General features: G+C 35.0%; 1 protein-coding gene across 10 annotated transcripts in view; it reads left to right on the forward strand.

The window, feature by feature from the left end:
• The window catches only part of LOC125061955 (protein Fe65 homolog), a 92,547-nt gene that overhangs the window by 17,972 nt on the left and 53,575 nt on the right, over positions 1–21,000 (forward strand). The window contains exon 1 of one of the 10 annotated variants that reach the window (XM_047667602.1): positions 12,427–12,492. The exons of 3 other annotated variants lie outside the window; for them this stretch is intronic. The gene's annotated coding sequence lies outside the window, so the exon portion shown is untranslated. Of the gene's footprint in view, positions 1–12,426; positions 12,533–21,000 lie in introns of those variants that run through there. 6 more of the 10 variants (XM_047667600.1, XM_047667603.1, XM_047667601.1 and 3 more) reach the window with 6 other exon arrangements.

Raw genomic sequence — 21,000 nt, forward strand, 5'->3', positions numbered from 1 at the left:
ATCAATCTGAATGTAGAAACTTTTAGAAACTTTAGTATATTATGTTTGTATTTATATATTGCAAAACCCTTGTGTAAAACAAATATCATATAAACAACTAGAGAACATTTTGGTGACTAAATTAAACACCATTGCAAATTCACTATTAGGTGGGCTGAAAATTTCGTAGGCTGACACATAGATGGCGCTACTAGTATTAAATTAATTTGATTAGTTAGCCCTAACCTTCAAAAAACACGTGTATAAATTTAACAACAATAAAACAATTATTGTCATACTATTTAACTATTACTTTGTGAGATATAGTAACTAACCCGACAGTCAAGAACGGCAACGTTGCTAGAAAAGAAAAACATTTAAAAGCGATATTTAAAGAGTACATATACGCATCCTTTAAAAATGGGTGTCTATGGGCATTGGGCTGCTATGGCTGCCCCCTTTTAGCGTCCTGTTGGCTCGTTTGCCCCCTATACTATATAAAAAAGATTGTTTTATTATTTAGAGTTTAAGGAATAAATCAATATTCCCCTAATTTCAGTCTACATTATGTAATATTAACCCCATTTACTGCCGTGGAACAAAGCAAGTAGATATAAATAAATATAGCAGGGGATGTTTTCAAAATTGACATATTTTATCTCCTGGTACGTTGTTCTTAAATAAATTAAACTTAGGCACATCCATTAGACGCTTAATTAAACATATTTAATTGTACGAAGCATAACCTCAATTATTTTTATTTATTTTATTTTATTCCATATCATTATTCTATCTTTACAGTAATTACTAATTCTATAGAATGACACAATATTTATACCCACACCAATTAACCTAGATAAAAAACATTAAAAAAATATATATTTATATACCTAAATCTTATAACTAATAATATAGGAAGCAACTCTTGTGAACTCAGCCAGTATACAAACAAATAACTTCAATATGAATTTCATACTCACAACAATAATAATTCAGTGTATTTAATGGTTAACAACAACCAGTTACACATATAGAACTCTGACAGAATTATTAATTAAGCGGCGGTATTGATTTTCGATTAGAATCCGAGTTATTTCGATACAAAATGAATGATTAACCAATATTTAATCTCATTAATCATTATGTCAAGATATTAATTGCTTATGGAGAGAAATGATATGATAACAAAATCAATCTCTTATTAAAAAAAACTACGGGTTTGCACTCCGGGAGTGCCGGCAGAAGTGAAAAATAGAATATTAACGTGTATTAATGTGCATTTTTGATGTTTTGAAATGGTTAGGGAATAATTTTGCGCGAATTGCTTTAATTATTAGTATAAAAGTACTATAATTTATGTGGCAGAATACAATATTTATTTATTGCGCTATCGTACACAAACATGACAATTTATATTACATTAAATACGCCGCGCCAGCTTCTACTCTCCATCCGTCTTACGAATTTTCGATCAGGTCACGTGTTCTGACGCGAGTTTAACATTTTTACCCATTCCAAAAAAAGTGTACACTAAAGAAGTTTTCACTTCAAAAGTTTAAATTTATTTATTTAGCGTTATGTGAAAATGTTAGACGACTTGGTGCCTTCAAAACCTTCCTGGCTATAACCAAAGAACATGGTATCAGCAGGACGAAGCAACATCACACACGTCCAATACGTCTCTGCCACGAGTTCGTGAAATTTTCTCAGGCAAATTGATCTCCAGGAGATCATAAATTGGCCTGCACGCAGTCCTGATTAAACCTATGGATTTTTTCTTATGGGGTTATCTTACATCTAAAGTTTACGCCAATAAGCCGACTCTGGCGCAATTGAAAGAAAATATCCGTCACAAAATGGCAGCCATCACTGAGTCCACCTGCCGAGCCGTCATAAGTAATTTTATTGTTCGATTAAATGAGTGCCGCGAACGCGAGGGTCTTCATTTATTTTTACACGCTTTATATTAGCTTCACCTGTATGAATGTATATATGTAACCGACTCCTTCGGACTCGATTTTGACCCACTTTAAACGGACAGATTTAATTCAAACTTTGTACACTTATAAAGAATCAGCGACAATATAATAATTTCATAGGTTTATCTCGAAAAAAACAATGAAATTTTTTTAAGTCCACAAAGCAATACGATTAAATTGAGACAACACGTATTGCTGCTAGGACTAAAAAGTAGAAAATAAATATAGTTTAAAAAAAACTATAAAACACGCTTTTAAAGCACATCAAACTAAAAAGTGAAAAATAATTCCTAATTTAGGCTGAAAATGGTAATGAACAAAAAATACTGGTATTATTGTGAAAAAGCGTGGGGCGCTCTGTGCCATATTTTTCGTCTATCGAGCAACCCACGCTTTTTCACAATAAAACCAGTATTTTTTGTTCATTACCATTTTCAGCCTAAATTAGGAATTATTAAGAAATAAATTCCTAAAATGTATACTTTAATGAATAAAGACTTTTTTGATACACGACTTTTTTTAATCAATCAACTAAATATGAACTTCCTTTTGAGACACCCTAAATACTTTTTGATAATATTAAAAGCAATGTTAGCCTAGTGTGTCAGGCATAGGAGGCTGATCATCTACTTGCAGAAATCTGAGGCCCAGACCTAAATAGGTTGTAGTGCCACTGATTTATTTCATTTAATATAAACAAAACACATTATTAGCAAACAATAGAGCGATAGCATTGTTCTACAATTATAGCTATTAAAGGTTCAAAACCAGTTTTTATTTCGCTTTTCTAGTACGTGAACTGTATGTAGGGCAAGCGGCCACGAGAACAGCGATACTATCATTCTTTTGCTTGGGAGAGAAGGAAAACTTTATTTATTTATACTTTATTACCTTATTCAAAAACATACACATAACAAAAATAAAAAAGCGGGTTACCAAAGCTATAAGGCAACGGGCGGCCTTACCGCTAACAAGCGATTTCTTCCAGGCAACGAATTTGACGACTCATTGGTCTAGTGGTTAGTACCACTGACTGCGAATCCATGGGTCCCGGGTTCGATCCCCGGCTGAGACGAACATCGATGTGATGAGCATTTGGAGTTGTGCTTAGGTCTTGGGTGTTTAAATATGTATTTATATGTCTATCTATCTATAATATGTATGTATATCCGTTACCTAGTATCCATAACACAAGCTTTACCAGCTTAGCATGGGACTAGGTCAATGGTGTGAATTGTCTTTAAAAAAAAAAAAAACAACTTTGCATATTGACTCGACGTCTGATGATGGAATATTTTGATAAATATTCTGTTTAATTATTTGCGTGCTACTCACTCTAAGGTCGTTCAATCCGCGGCTGAGCACCGATGGACGTTCTATGTGGGCACGTCTTAGACATGTATGTATCAGGCACAGATGGCTGATCACTACTTGTTTATGAAATAGAAATGATCATAATTTCACTAAAAAATAGGGGTAAGGTTACATTAATTCGCACTTGGCTGAATATTGGTAGGATTGCTCAATACACTATTATAAAGGAAATGTGAAAAGTCCTCATCGATCCGGCACGTGCAAAAAAAATTACTCCGGTTCAAAGATCACAAAAATGGGTTTTTCGCGATTTTCAGCAAAATGGTAAGTTTTATCATAAAATTAGTTAAAAACAAAAATTGTAGATCAGATAATTATCTATAAAAAATGTCTAAATACTTTTTTTCCTAAGAGCCACCGTTTTTGAGATATCACGATTCAAAAAGTTAAAAGAGTTGTAATCGTCATAATATGCATAAGTACACCACGTATATACATCACTGAAGCCGTAATACAAGCAAAAATATCGGTCTATCGGTCAGTGTAAAATATGAAAATTTCGGGTAAAAAAAAACCCAGTCCTTTATTTTCTACGCCAGTGTAACCTTCAGCAGCATCGCTCTGGAGTGAAAACACGTGTTTATTGTAACCTATTTTTTCTAACCTATTTCGTGCTGTTGGAAAAGACTGGGGTTGGAAGTTGGTCGACAATTCATTAGAGCCAGTTCAGACTTTACTTCCACCTGCACCAGAAAAACTACTAGACACCATTTTTTGCAACTGTAAAAAGGGATGTAGTGCTAAATGTGGTTGCAAAAAAAGTTGGACTGTTTTGTTCTGTAGCATGTACTAACTGTCAAGGCCGGTCATGCTCCAATGTTGAATTGCCAACAATTGAAGATTCATTTGATGTTGACGGAGAGACATGCGATGTGTCATTATTGGGATAATTTATTAACACCCAGAATGAAGAAGATAAAGAAGAAGAAGGAGAAGAAGGAGAAGGAAGAGAAGAAGAACAAGAACAAGAGAAAGCAGAAGTTAATGATGATTTAGATTCAGACGGATAAATTTTCTTATTTTTTGTAATTTACACCCCTTTCATCATTTTGTCAATATCTACAGTTATTCAATAGTTTCAAATTAAACAGAATCATAAAAGATCAGTGGAATAGGCCTACCGGGGAAACCACATTAAAAAAAAGCGCTAAGTACACTACCTCAAAGGTGGCGTGGAAACGCATATTATGACGATTACAACCCTTTCAACTTTTTGAATCGTTATATCTCAAAAACGGTGGCTCTTAGGAAAAAAGTAATTGCACATATTTTATAGATAGTTATCTGATCTACAATTTTTGTCTAAACTAATTTTATGATAGAACTTACCATTTTGCTGAAAATCGCGAAAAACCTATTTTTGTGATCTTTGACCCGGAGTAAATTTTTTTGCACGTGCCGGATCGATGAGGACTTTTCACATTTCCTTTATAATAGTGTATTGAGCAATCCTACCAATATTCAGCCAAGTGCGAATTACTGTAACCTTGGATGTCTAAATTGACCGGACTAATCAAGGACTAATGCAATCTTAGGCTAAGTCCCATATAGTGTTGTATTTGTATTATTTGTTCAAAGTTAAAATGTAAATATTTATAGAGTAATAGACATATATGATTCATATAATATATTTGCGATTGAACTACGTATCTATGTCTAAGAAAAAAATTCAGAGAAAATAATAGCTGCAACTTTGAACTTAGTAAATATTTCCGATCGCGACTTCTCTAAGTAATACGAAGCTTTTTCGGTTACACTCTGCTGTGACCAGTGGTTCTGAAATCTGGCACCTTAGGAAGAAAGACGAACTTGGTCTCCTCATTTTAGAACGGAGGATTCGAAGAATCTATGGCCCTGTTTGCGACGACGGTGTTTGGCCTATGAGGAACTTATAAAATCCTTGACGACGCCAACATCGTCCAATTTATAAAATGCAACAGGCTCAAGTGGTTCGTGTGTTTGTGCCCAATATATATTATGCAGTTGAAAACGTCGTTCGCTCGTGTCGTGGCCACACAACGCAGTGAACCATGGCAGCGCATCTTTACTCAATATGTTGCATCACCTTGATATGCAATATATATGTCGCTCATGTTGATTGACTATTCAAAGTTTCACACAAGTAAAATTTAACTAAAACATTTTGTTAATTAATTCAATTCGAAACGACGAGAGTAAATTTTTACGATGCGCACACCGTCACGAAAAACCGACACCCTGAGGTTAGCTATAGAAATAGATAATGCGTTATAATAAAACTTTTATACCTTTTTTGAGAGGGCCCCATCAAAAAAAGAGCGTACCAATTCTTGAAAGGCCGGCAACGCACTTGCGAGCCTTCTGGCATTGTGAGTGTCCATGGGCGGCGGTATCACTTAATGGCCGATTTACATTATCTTAGTGTTTAGGAGAGTGCTTTAGTACAACTTGAAAGGCAAGTTCTTTAGCGTAGCGTTTACTAAAGCAAGTAGCGTTTACATGTTTCAACTAAAGTACTATCCTAAAGCACTCTCCTAAACACTAAGATAATGTAAATCGGCCTTAACATCAGGTGAGCCTCCTGCCCGTTTGCCTCCTATTACATTAAAAAAAAAAAAAGAATTTGCCACGGGCCTCAGATCGTATTACGCCACTGCCCACGCAGGACATGTGTCGGGTTTCGTTTAGTGTGTATTCCCGGTAGCTCATCCCTTTCCTCTCCCAATCATTCAAAATTTCATCAGCATCACCTTGATGGCTTGGAACTCTTCCAGCGTCCGCTTCTCAAATTTTCGAAAAATTGTGAACTAGAGAGCTCTGGAATCCACTTTCAGTGGGGATCGTCTTTGGGGGTAGGAAACTTCCTTCTTCAAAGGATGGCAACTCACCCACTAATATGGGTGTCCATGGGCTGCAATGACTGCCCTTTTTGGGTGCCCTGTAGGCTTGGCTAACCTAACCTATAATAATAAGTAAATCATTTACTTGATGTGTCAAATCATCAGCTAACAGTATATGTCATGTGGAACATGGTTAAATGGTTGCAGCTCCTTACAAACGTTGTGTAAAAAAAAACATGACGATTAAAAAGAGTGGCGGAGAGTTTATTGCCAGTTCTTCTCTTCCGTTCTACGCCCTTGATTTGAGAACTGGCACTAAATGTACAATTAGAAGCATTTATATATGTATTTCTTTACAGACAAGTCATAAGTGTACAAAGTGTTACCAATATGATTAAATGATATCTGAATTTTTTGAATATATCAAACTAGGGCGTCAGTACCTTCAATTAAAGGCCGGCAACTCACCTGCTCGTTTGAGCGCTATCCCATTTCTTTTTTAATTTTCATTTTGCGTAAAACCTTTGGACGAAATGTTCGGTCACCGACCCCAGTTGAATTCGCAGACAATAGATTTTATCTGCCCCTACCAGCTGTCTCGTTACAATATTTTTTTATTATTTGACGTCTGTAAACATTTGAGCCCCACCTGTGTCCAGCGTTTAAAAGTTGGTTTTTGAGTAGACTTTTTATCGTAGATACTTCTTTGAGTATAGTAGGAAATATAACAAATGGAAAATGAATTATGTTTATTATCTAAATATATTAGATAGTATAGTGTGAGTCTGACCCCTGAGGTAGTAGGCTAGTCGACAAGTTGAAAATAGTACAAAATGGAGATACTGCTCTTAAAATTATGTGCGATAGCTCATTGGATCCGGAATGACGTCTAGAAAAATGTGCCAAAAGCATGAATTACCACATAAAAAATTGCAAAAGTTATAAACAATTAAAGATGAAAAACAAATGGCATTTCGTTTTTTGCAAATATTTAACAAACTATTAATATTTAAGAAATTTCAAAAAAAGATTCTGAAAGAGGAGGAAATTGCCAAAGTCAAACATCATTTAATGAGTAGCTGAAAGATGTAAATGAAATGCTTCTAACTTTACATTTAGTGCCAGTTCTCAAATCAAGGGCGTAGAACGGAAGAGAAGATCTGGCAATAAACTCTCCGCCACTCTTTTTAATCGCCTTTTTTTTACACAACGTAGGTAAGCAGCTGCAACCATTACACCATGTTCCACTTGACATCTTAAGTAATTAATAATAAATTAAAAACTTGTCCTCTATCAGCAGGAGGCATGGTGAAATAGGAGCACGCACTTACATTCTCATGAGAACAACACGCAAACACATTCTGCCAGAGACCACAGCAGCTTGCACCTCAATCGCAAAAAAAGAAAAAGAATGTAATAATAATAATTCTTAGTAGAAAAAAATATTAATAAAAGTTAGCAGTGTAAATAATTAAGTATTGTGTAAAAAATTTTTTTTATATAACATTTGGTTCTGCACTTCTCGCACTCATCATGTTTCTTTTTTAGTTTTAGTCTTTAACTAGGGTTGCCTGGAAGAGATCGCTTATTAGCGATAAGGCCGCCCATTGCATCTCTTATAATTTTTATGTATTGTGTTGTAAGTGTAAGTGACTATGATATACAGAGTATGTAGGGTTTTGTTTGTAGGAGTTTTGCACACAAAGAAAGCATTTGTATCGCACACCTTACAATACACGACCCCTGCCTCCCACGAAGTCCATACTAATACCACATTCCGTTGGCACAATGAGTGGGTGTTATTGCCTTAGGGGATACCAAGGTTCGACTCACGGAGCAGCGAGATATTCGCTTAAAAAGCATTACGTTATTATAATGGAACTGGAATAAATTAATATAAAATAATTGTGTAAAATATTTTAATATATAAAATATTCGTGGCAATGGACGTGGCATATAATATGATAAAAGGTGGAGTTTAAGGAAAACTGTTTGGAAAGGTCCTAGGGCAAGAAGAAGAGGCCGCCCTAAAGGTGGATAAAAGATATAAAAGCGTTAGCAGGAAGAGAATGGAGAAAGAAAGCCATGGATATTTGGATAAAGCTGGATTAGGTTGCGATCAATGGTACCTACTGAAGGAAGTTGCGATGTTAGGAAACCAAGAAAAGAAAATGTATACGAGTACCTACGAGATAACAAAATTCTTAAACTAAAAACCTTAAAAATATAATACAATAATTAAAATATATGATATATTTTAGTTATTGTATAAAAGGAGTCCCTTTAGAGAAGGTTCCGCAAATTCGGGCAGCGTTCCCCCTTTAAACCGATTTTCTTTCTACCGATTCAAATTAAATAACGTGGAATAAGTGATACCGGAATCATACATTTCATGATAAACATTTTCTTTTTAATAGCTAGACTAATTCTTTGTCTTTGGTCTCCTGGTAATGTCGACTAACTAATCCAAACTATATATTTAACATTTGTTTTATTATAATTACAATTTGATGATAATATATACCCAAAACTCCATTAAAACATTTGTATAATATGTCGCCTACATATATAAATGACTGTTCAATAGTGAACTTGACCTAAATACAATTTAAGGTTAAATCGATAGACTAATTGAAGAAAAACCGTAACTGTTATTAAAATAATTGAACAATAATAATTTAGACTATTTATGGTCAGTTTTTTTTTATTTGTAACCGACTTCAGAAGAGTTATTAGTATGACTTTCATTTATAGTAATAATGCGTTAATGTCATAAGCTACCAAATTCGTGCGCTACATTTTATAAATGTATATTTATCCTCGTTTCGGAAACAGTTGAGCAGTGTTAGCCTAGTGGCTTCAGTGGTAGGTTCGATCCCCGGCTGTGCACCAATGGACTTTATTTCTATGTGGGCATTTAAAATTTGCTCGAACGGTGAAGGAAAACATTGTGAGGAAACCTACATGTCTTAGACCCAAAAAGACGACGGCGTGCATCAGGCACAGGAGGCTGATCACCTACTTGCCTATTAGAGGCTATTTTTTTACACGCTTTATATTAGCGTCACCTGTATGTATGTTTGTATGTAACCGACTCCTTCGGAATCGATTTTGACCCACTTTAAACGGACAGATTTTATTCAAACTTTGAACACTTATAAAGAATCAGCTACAATATAATAATTTCATAGGTTTATCTCGAAAAAACAATGAAATTTTTTTAAGTCCACAAAGCAATACGATTAAATAAAATAAAATATGTTTATTATGGAACATAAGATACATGTATCACTTATTCCACGTCATTAAATTTCAATTTGTAGGCATCCCTACTCATCGGCAAAGAAGACAGAGGGTGTAGGCCGAGAGAAAAAGCCGGCGTAAAAAACTCTCGGTACTCTTTTAAAATATCAAATCATCAAATAACACTTATTTTAAAACAAATATCGCAAATTCTAGAAGTAGCCTGTCTAGCACTAGCCCCAGGCCCTTTTATCAACTAGATAATCGTTGACTTTATAGTAAGCCTTTTTACACAGCTTTTCTTTAATACATTTCTTAAATTTATTGAAAGGCAGAGATAAAAGAGCCTCTGGGATTTTATTAAAGAAGAGTATCCCTTTCCCCAAAAAAGAATTACTAACTTTGGATAGTCTAGTACGGGGAAATTGCAGCCTGCGTTTGTTCCGTGTATTAACATTGTGCGTATGTTCTATTCTAGTCAACTTATCACTATTTTTGTATACATACATAATATTTTCATAAATATATTGCGAGGGAAAGGTAAGTATATTAATTTCCTTGAATTTATCTCTAAGAGATTCCCTACATTTTAAATTATAGATTGCACGAATAGCCCTCTTCTGCAGGATGAAAATAGTTTCGACATCAGCAGCATGACCCCATAATAATAAGCCATAAGTCATTAAGCTATGAAAGTAACTAAAATAAACAAGTCTAGCTGTATCGACATCAGTTAGTGAGCGAATTTTTTTAACCGCGTAGGCTGCAGAACTAAGTCTCTTCGCCAATCCGTTAATATGAGGGGACCACTGAAGTTTTGAATCCATGGTGATTCCGAGAAATACAGTTGTATCATCCAGATTCAATTCCTCATCGTTTATAATTGGTCTAGTATCCATAACCCTTGCATTTTTTGCAGAAAATTTAAGGCATTTTGTTTTTTTTGCATTAAGTAGAAGGTTATTCGTACTAAACCAATGGACAATCGATTAAATTGAGACAACACGTATTGCTGCTAGGACTAAAAAGTGGAAAATAAATATAGTTAAAAAAAACTATAAAACACGCTTTTAAAGCACTACACACAGCGCTTTTTCACATTATTGTGAAAAAGCGTGGGGCGCTCTGTGCCACCATACCAGTATTTTTTGTTCATTACCATTTTCAGCCTAAATTAGGAATTATTTTTAACTTTTTAGTTTCATGTGCTTTAAAAGCGTGTTTTATAGTTTTTTTATACTATATTTTTATTTTATATTATTGTATATTTACCCATGAGACTTATTTGATACTCTTTGTATCCCCTCGTGAGTTGTGTATGTTAAAAATTAAAGAAAACAAAATTCATTCAACTTCCGCTACATCGATTATTTATCTTTATCTATATTAAACATATCCCCATATCTCAAAACAACTATACCGATATTCATAAAATTTAAACAGTTTCCGAAAAAAAAGAAAATCAGTGGCGCTACAACCTTTCGGTCTGGGCCTCAGATTTCTGAATCTGTTTAAGTTTCAATTTCAAATGCCTCAGTTTTTCTACAAAAGTAGAATAACATTTTTGATAAGATTTTTGTCTTGTTACGCCAAAGAAGTGTAACTTCTAACGCGTGTGCACGACTCTAGCAATTAGTCTTCCAATATTTATTAATTCGTTAAACGTATGCGAATTATGTCGATTGCATTGGCATTGGTTTGTCCTTGTCGCTCCCGTTTCACTTTGCAAATGTAAAAGTGAAACGGTATGCTTTTGATTATCGCATACAACCCGTATCACCTCGACGTCCGCCGTTCCACAACTGAGCGTTTTCTAAGGCAGTTTTTGACGCGCACCACCACTATGTGGAACCAGCTGCAGCTGCTGAACCAATTCGACTTAGGGCCCTTCAAGAAAAGAGTGTACCAATCCTTAAAAGGCCGGCAACGCACTCGCGAGCCCTCTGGCATTGAGAGTGTCCAAGGGCGGCGGTATCACTTAAAATCAGGTGAGCCTCCTGCCCGTTTGCCCCCCGTTCTTTAAAAAAAAACAAATGCGTCAGTTATTTTAGCGCACGTACACGTGTTTACAACATCGTTTGACATAATCAAAATAACATAACATTTATTACTAACACAAAATAATAATAATAATCAAAAAAGAATAAGGAATGAGGTACATTTTAAGTGTGTGTGTGTTGTGGTTGTAATTGGCCCTTAGCATTATGCTGTGGAGCAGACGTGTTCCACAGCGCTGGTCATTCTGCCAGAGACCACAGCAGCTAGTTTGCGCCTCAGACACAAAAAAGAAAAAGAATGTAATAATAATAATAGTAAAAATTTCACAGTGTCAGTAAAGTAAGTCTTGCCAGATTTGAGTGTAAAAATATACAGTAATTTAAAAAATTAAAAATAAGAATAAGTAATTGTTACTCAATGTACTATAAGAAATAGATAAATAAATAATAAGGAGGTATCTTAGTATAATAATTCATAAAACATACAGTACTTACAATATCTTTAACCTCAGTGATAATAATAATAATTAAAATTATTAATAGATAATTAAAACAAATTTAAAAATCGTGGTTACTGGGGCAGTGTACCTTTAATACTAGCATTTTCTCACTATATTGCGATACTTATTCGTTGAGCGAGGAAATCACCAGCTCTGGGTGGGCTAATAACTTCGAACAGTTATTGGTTGAACGCCCAAAAAACAACTTTTTGATAATTAATGTATGGTTCGGAACCCGTTCACGGGTAAGGGCCTCCTACATCTATTTCTAAATACCTCCTTCCTCTTTTCTGGAATCACGAAAGAAACGAAGCTAATATTAGGATAACAAGAATATGTAAAAAATCGAATCTGTATAATGATTGGAAACTAAACGGTGTTTTATTATTAATTTATGTATCGACGAAGGCTTTACACTATTCATTAACAGTTCGTGGGGCAATATACGATCGCCTAATTATAGGGGGGTGTCTGGGGGGGCATGTCCTAGTCCCCCGCTCCCCGCGCCCCGCATTGCCTCGCTCCGTCAGTCGTCTCTCTACCACGGAGTGGAGTTTACGCGCAGTTATCGAAGTGTGTATTTACGTTGACTTGTGATTGTGTAAGCTATGAAAATAAGTTTATATTGAATGTGTCTTATCGTAAGTAATTTGAAATGTTAAGTTCTTTCAATGATAGAATGTTCTGGATAAAGACCCGTAAGGTGTCTCTTCGGTCAGCCGGTGTCTGAACTGTTGTTGGACTTCATTTTGTGGTCCTTTGTTCCACTCATATACAAGCTTTTTAGATGACGGCATAGTTGAAATCTATGAACCTCATTCTATAAATAAACAATCGAAAGCTAAAATAAATTTAAAAAGAAAAACAGTGGCCCTACAACCTGTTTAAGTCTGGGCCTACGATTGCTGTGTTTTATGATATTTTGTCAATCTAATATGCCTTCTATGTGTACGTTTCGTTTATGAATTTCAATACAATACACAAAATTATATTTTTACACGCTTTATATTAGCTTCACCTGTATGTATGTATGTATGTAAACGACTCCTTCGGACTCGATTTTGACCCACTTTAAACGGACAGATTTAATTCAAACTTTGTACACTTATAAAGAATCAGCGACAATATAATAATTTCATAGGTTTATCTCGAAAAAACAATGACATTTTTTTTAAGTCCACAAAGCAATACGATTAAATTGAGACAACACGTATTGCTGCTAGGACTAAAAAGTGGAAAATAAATATAGTTTATTATTTTTCGTCTATCGAGCAACCCACGCTTTTTCACAATAAAACCAGTATTTTTTGTTCATTACCATTTTCATCCTAAATTAGGAATTATTTTTCACTTTTTAGTTTGATGTGCGTTATAAGCGTGTTTTATAGTTTTTTTAAACTATATTATTGTTTATACTTGGACGCAACTCCGGCAGTCAAAATAACTTGAAGGGGTTCTAATCAAGGTCCCCCGAGACTACGTAATCATTATAATTAAAATCAGGCAACTTATTTCTAAATCCAACCCCTTCTCTGCACACGCCGCCGACTTTTTGGGTCTAAGGCCGGTTTCCTCACGATGTTTTCCTTCACCGTTCGAGCGAATGTTAAATGCGCATTTAGAAAGAAAGTCTTTTGGTGCAACGACGAACTCGGGAATGAGAGTCGAACACTGAAGCCACTAACCCTCATCACTAAAACTATTCTTTCATTACTATATTTCTCTGTGAACCAAGGCAAGATTTCAGCATATTAGTCTATCATGACAGAAATATGGTTGTGACAAAATTCATCGCTAGTCCCCACACGAACCCATGTGTATGTGTTGTGGGTAATACATACTTATACAGTTACAATATGTGTGAATGTATAAGTATGTATTTGTGTGTAAACCACTAATAAATTAAGGGTTCAATATTTTTGTAAATATCCAATTAATCAAAGCTAAAAGGAACAGTGTCTTCCCTTTAATAGAGACTGTAAGTAGTGTTATTGCTGTTATTGGACACTATATGTTAAAATATATTCCTTTATATATATAAATATATCTGAATGTAGGTAGAACAAAAAAAGCAATTATACTAAAATAAAATAGGCGCACGCATAAAAAACAATGCAGTAGATATATCTGTTTTGAAAGTTCTGTAGGAAAAATAAGTTTTCGTTAAGGTCGACAAAAATTGTATTTGGCTTGTTTATTATTTGTCGTGGTATGTACTAAACAACCGGAATATCTATACAAAAAGCTCCTCTGGCGTAGTAATGCCAACAAGCACAAAGTCAGGAGTTGTACTCAGGAGCTGGCCATTTCCCAGCATCGGACGGCTTCATTTCGTGGGAGTTTTAAATATAGCGCGACGAAGTGCTGGAACAATATCCCTCCTCCGCTGAAGTGTCTTCAATTAAAGTCGAATTTTAGTCGCACTTATAAGACACTTCTACTTATTCAACAAAAGTCCCACAAAATTTAGTTTTTACCCATAAAACAAACAAATATCTACTTATTTACGTTTATTCTTATTTTTAACTTTTAATTTAATTCTATTTATTATACAATATACACCGTTACACACGATTTACTCACACTTCTTTAATATTTATCTTTAATATTATTATTATTATTTTTCTACTTGGTATTATAATTATTTATTTTATTTTATTAGAGGCGCAAACTAGCTGCTGTGGTCTCTGGCAGAATGACCAGCGCTGTGGAACTTTTTGCTCCTTTTTTCTTTAAGTATTGTTATTTTGTGTGTTTATGTGTGTGTGTTTTTGTTTGTAATAAATGTTATGTCTATAATCTATAAAAAAATAATATATAAGCGGTGGCTAAATACCACCTGGACCTGTCCAGATCTTGACCGGTCGAGGCATTAACAGGTGTGATGGCGAAAAATCTGTTCATTTTTGTATGAAAAATGATTGTGGTGCGTTGATATTTAAAAAGTTCTAGTGCGTCATTCTGATACACAAAAGGGGTGATAAATTAATTATTTATGAAGACTTCAAATTAGAAGCAGAACAATAGCTGTATTATCTTTTGAATTATACTTTAATTCAGCCGTTAAAAGTAATTTAATCTGAAATTTTCAAGTGCTATGTAGGGTTGCTATATTAAAAAACTTTACAGAATAAAATCAAAAAAGATCACAATGTATCAAAAGTTAAATATATAATAATTGTAATTATATTAAAAAAAAAAGGGTGCGTGTACTTATTATGTACGCGCGTAAGAAGTTATACTTCTTTGGCTTTCTTTATTTTTTTTAAATATTAAATAATTAATAATAAACATTTAACGTTAATAATTTAATAATATTTAGTATATTATTCAATTATTAATTAATACTAATAATAATAATAATTTATTATTTTATTATATTATTCATTCATTTTAATAACTAGGTATGTTTCATAACCTTTTAACTAAGTAACAATAGGTCTTTGTGAAAAAGCATTGCTAAATTTCTTTGAAAAAATAATTAAAACTCCTTTATTTGTTTAAAAGGTCATTATGGTCATTCAAAATTCTTGGCATAGCTGCTAACTTCATATTCTATTTCTTTTTACTTGTAGATTGTCTTAATCCCATCTCGCTCGCGCACGCTCGGCGCCCGGCTGGTTCAAAAAGAATTCGTTAGTGGGCAACTTCATTCTGTTAATTTTGTGTCACGGTGCGCGCATCGTAAAATTTCACTCTCATCAATTTTTCATAAGGCGCTTAAAGAAGTATAACTTCAAAAATTTGTATTACAGAATAATCAGGAATAATAAGACAGTCAATTCCAGTTAATTAAAGACATAACTAGTGTAAATAATTCAATAAATCTTTTTATTAACCTAATATGCCTTAATTACGTTAAAAGTAAATAATTATGATTGATTGCAATGACCCCGAATTGTGTTCGCGTGAGCGTCAAGTATTTTATAATAATAATAACAGCAACTTACCTCATAAAATCACGATATATACAGATCTTAATACGGGTTGCAGACCAAGAGCTAAGCTAAGTTAGTTTAGCTTTAGCTCGCATAGCTGACGCAGTTTTCCATACTTGTGTGCAGACCGCAAACTATGCGAACTAAGCTATGTGAGCTAACTAAAATATGCGAAGCTAATTTAGTTGTGTATGCCGATGCGCAGCTACACGAGCTAAGCTAAGCCCCTCCCGCTGCCCCGCACACCATTTGCACATCCTTCGCCACACTGACTGAGCTTTGGCTTAGCTGTTGGTGTGCACGCTATTTATTTCTAGCTTAGCTTAGCCTAGCTTGCTTGGCATAGCTTAGTTTAGCCTTGGCATAGCTTAGTTTTCGGTCTGCAACCGGCTTAAATGAGTAATGAAAGTACCCTTAACAAAGTATGAATAGTCCCTATAATTGTCCACCACCGGAATAATTCCGAATCTATCCAATTGTTAAACGTCCGGAAATCCTTTAAAAAGCAGTCATCATCAATGGCTTTACAGCCCCTTGTGGGGCTTAGCTTCCTTAAATATAATTCGCCATCGCAATCTATTTCGTGCTTCTCACTTCGAACTCCTATTGATACGAGGTCCTTGACAATTCCACCAAGGGAGCGTTCAAGTATTACGTAACGCAATTTTTGGAGAGTATTGACCCCCCCCCCCCCCCCAATGTAACTCGCCGTAACGTTTTTCAGAACCCAAGTATAGTACTATTCCCAAGTGTAGTAAAACGTTTCGTGACCACCTAGTGACTCTTTAGTTACTATTATGTGGTGTATGTCGAAAATAATATTAACAATAACGCGTAATTCAATCCCCGCCCCGCATCGTAACGTTTTACAAAAGGACCCCCCCCCCCTCCCAAAACTCGTTACGTAATACTTGAACGGGTTTTCTCTTCTCTTGTCACCAGGTTCAGGGAGTCAGTGTAAACACTTATAAAACCCAATAACTTCGATTCTTATTTAAATATGTATATCTTCTATATTCCTCCATTTATAGCCGGGATTTTGCGCATGTAAGGAATTGAAAGGATCGAAAATCTATGTTGACAACCCTATCTTTAAAATTAATTTCACTAATTAAGCGCTCAAGTTTCAACTTTAAAACCATTCAAACCTCAATTCAATAACTCTTTTGAATTTATACCATTTAGAGCGCAAACAATACTTAAATGGCACTTTTAAACTGAGGCCGCACTGCAGGGAAACAGTTTAACACCGCGCGGTTTAAATATTCCAGGGATGTGTACTTCTTTCTGCTATTGTCAACCTAATCGAAAGATTTGCTATAGGGTTTCTTTTCTAATGAAAGCCCATTTCGAGATAATTAGAAGATGTGCGGTTGCAATAAACAACCCTGTAGCAGACCATTAGATTTTTAAGTCCGAAACAATTTGATAATTCAAGTCCATATCATTAATATTGCGCAATTCAAATTCAAAAATCATTTATTCATTTAGGTAACACAATGTACACTTATGAAGGTCAATAAAGAAATACATATTAAATGCTTCTAGTTTTACATTTACTGCCAGTTCTCAAATCAGGGCGTAGAACGGACGAAAAGATCTGGCAATAAACTCTCCGCCACTCTTTTTTTGCCAAGTTTTTTGTTCTACAACTGTAACGATTACACCATGTTCCACATGTCATCTTAATTAATTAATAGATAGGTAGTTAAAAAAAAGATTTGTCCTTTTTCATCAATAGGCATAGTGAAATTACATTCTTGTAGGAACAAAACACAAAATATACCTATATATATATATAAATATACCAGGTGCGGTTGTCAAACGATAATCAGATGATTTGATTTGCAGTTTAATTTCTAATCGACCATCGACATCACATCTTCGCATTATCTCGAAACCATTTCGAGATAATGCGAAGATGTGCGGTCGAAATAAACAACCCTGTAGCAGACCATTAGGTTTTTAGGTCCTAAACAATTAGATACTCTTAATTCCATATTAATATCGCGGTTTCCGACCTGGAAAACCCGCAGTGCGGTTCCGAACCAGTCCTTTCAACTGAAATCTGGGCCGACGTTATGGGTTCACTGACCAGCTAAGTATATTAATGTTCTGTTTTCGTCTAAGAAACTATGTTTTATACAGTGCTATAAATAGGAAAGATTACGTATTTGGAACGCTGGAGTCACGCAAGTTGCTGCAGGGCTACTCCGTAATGTTCAAGACAGGTCCTGATGTTTCAAACCCACACACCACACAGTACACGGCTTATGTGGAATTGATTCATAGTAAAGTGTAGAAAAAGATTTTTATATTACATTACTAGTAGACTCGGCCAAGCGTTGCTGTGGCTAAGGTTTTTGTTATATTACATAGTAGTAAACTATTCAAGGGAAACGGTAGGAGAACACCAGTCATGGGGACCACCATGCTTTATTGGTGGTTATGCCATTAAATTGTAGCTTATGTGAAACGTTGGTACTTTCAACACAGCGCCCTCTGTTAGAATTGTGACTATCAAATAATAAACAAATATTTTGCAATAAAATAATATTGCGGGTATAAATTGAGATGTAAGCTATCCTATCTTTTAAGTTGGATCAAACTACACACGGTGTGCAAATTTGATTGATATCGGTTCGGTAGTTTAGGATTCTATAGCGGACAACGTGACACGTTATTTATATATACATATTAAGATTAGATAAAATACGATGGATTTTTGCATATTCCAGTATCAGTTTGATTAACAAACAGTTTTAAATATGTATTTTTATACCGTACGGTCATTGTTCAGAAGTGTTGTTGACATTTGTCTGGTCAGAGATTTTATGTCAGATAAACTTGTGTTATCTGTGATGAAAGATGGTGGTGATGGTGTGATGAGCAGTGTTTGTTGTGTGGCTTCAGCGTGCGATTCTCATCCAAGTGGTTGATTTCGATCCGGCTGTGAACCAATGGACTTTCTATCCAAAACTTGCTCGTACGTAGAAACATTGTGGGAAAAACCAACCTGGCATGTGTCAAGCACAAATGGCTGATCACCTACTTGCCTATTACAAAATCAAATGATTACGAAAAAGAAATCTGAGACAGACCTTAAAAACTTAGCGCCATTGGTTATGTGTTCAACAAATGTTTATTGACATAAGTTAATAAGTAAAAACAAAAGAAAGACCGCCATTTTCTTGAGTGAGAGAAAATCAAAATATTCTTTGTTTATGGTTCTGCCAGTTCTCAATTTATACCCGCAATATTATTTTATTGCAAAATATTTGTTTATTATTTAATAGTCACAATTCTAACAGATGGCGCTGTGTTGAAACTTGAAAGTACCAACGTTTCACATAAGCTACAATTTAATGGCATTACCACCAAAAAAGTATGGTGGTCCCCATGACTGGTGTTCTCCTACTTTCCCTTGAATAGTTTGCTACTATGTAATATAACAAAAACCTTAGCCACAGCAACGCTTGGCCGGTCTGCTAGTATATATATATATGTATAATAAACTATCCTATCCTGCTCAATTGTGACTTTTGTAATTCTATCTTATTCTTTTGTATTGAATGCATTTTCAATGGATTATTTATATATATGATTTATTTGATAATAACTTTCACAATATTCAAGGTTAATTGCAACATCCTGCTAAACCAGCTTTACGATCAAATTTTATTATTTGACATTTAATATTAATCGAGTTTGGATTTTGTCCGATGTTTTAATAGTATTTTAAGTCCTTACTTATTATAGCCCCTTGGCTATAATATCGGTATCATTCGACCAATTTAAATAGTAATAACAAATAGTATTTGCAAAGAAAGTGGTACATTCATACAAATGTCATTTTAATTATTTACGACTACGGTACTTGACGTACGGTACGGTAATTGACGACTCATTGGTCTAGTGGTTAGTACCCCTAACTGCGAATCCATGGGTCCCGGGTTCGATCCCCGGCTGAGACGAACATAGATGTGATGAGCATTTTGGTGTTGTGCTTAGGTCTTGGGTGTTTAAATATGTATTTATATGTCTATCTATCTATAATATGTATGTATATCCGTTGCCTAGTACCCATAACACAAGCTTTACCAGCTTAGCATGGGACTAGGTCAATTGGTGTGAATTGTCTTAAAAAAAAATATATCATAACGTCATAATATTAAGAACAGTTAAGGCATCAGAGCATCCCTGAGGTCGTAGGTTCGATCCCCGGCTGTGCGCCAATGGACTGTCTATGTACCTACGCATTTAACATTCGCTCGAACGGTGAACGAAAACATCGTGACACTGGCTTGCCTTAGACCCAAAAAGTCGACGGCTCGTATAGCACAGGAGACTGATCACCTACTTGCCTATTAGATTCAGAAATTATCATACAGATACAGAAATCTGAGGCCCAGCCTTAAAAAGGTTGTGGCGCCACTGGCAACCAAATCGGGACGGACTTGTCTTATCGCTAACGATTTCTTCCAAGCTAACAGAAATCCTTATTTCTAGAACCGACTGATTTTAATATTTTAATTAGCAAAAAATATTAAATTCTTATAATTCAAAAACCAAGGACAATAGCCGGAAAAAGACGTTTTTCATTCATTTTTTGTTATCTTGTATATTTCAAATTTATAATTCGTAATTAATAAATAAAAATAACGTGTAACAATTAATTTTAATTATACAGTAAGGTTTTATATAAGAATAATATTTAGGCATGAAGACAAACAGTGTTCCTCGCAACCCAAAGGTGATGTGTGAGCTGCTCGGAGAGCCGGGTCAGTAATACCCACATAACACTTCTCGGGTACAACCCGCCCGCATTACCTTGACGGCTGGAAGTCTACACCCCTTCATGTTTCCTTTTGCGAACTAGTGAACTGTGGAATCAACTCCCGTATTTCCCTAGCAGATACGACTTCCAAAAAAAGAAAGAGTTTCTACCTCAAAGGCCTGCAACGCACCCACTAAAATGGGTGTCCATGGGCTGCAATTACTGCCCTTTTTGGGCGTCCCGTATGCTATAAAAAATGAGGATTACGGGATCCGCTTTGCTAAGAGATCTGGGCTAGTAAAGTGCTACACATGGTGAAGGAAAACTTGTGAGAAAATCGGCATGGATATCCAAAACGTTTTTGACGTAAGGGAAACTTATAGTCTAGTCGACA

This window comes from Pieris napi, chromosome 24 (genome assembly GCF_905475465.1).
Source record: "Pieris napi chromosome 24, ilPieNapi1.2, whole genome shotgun sequence".
Lineage (NCBI taxonomy): Eukaryota > Metazoa > Arthropoda > Insecta > Lepidoptera > Pieridae > Pieris > Pieris napi.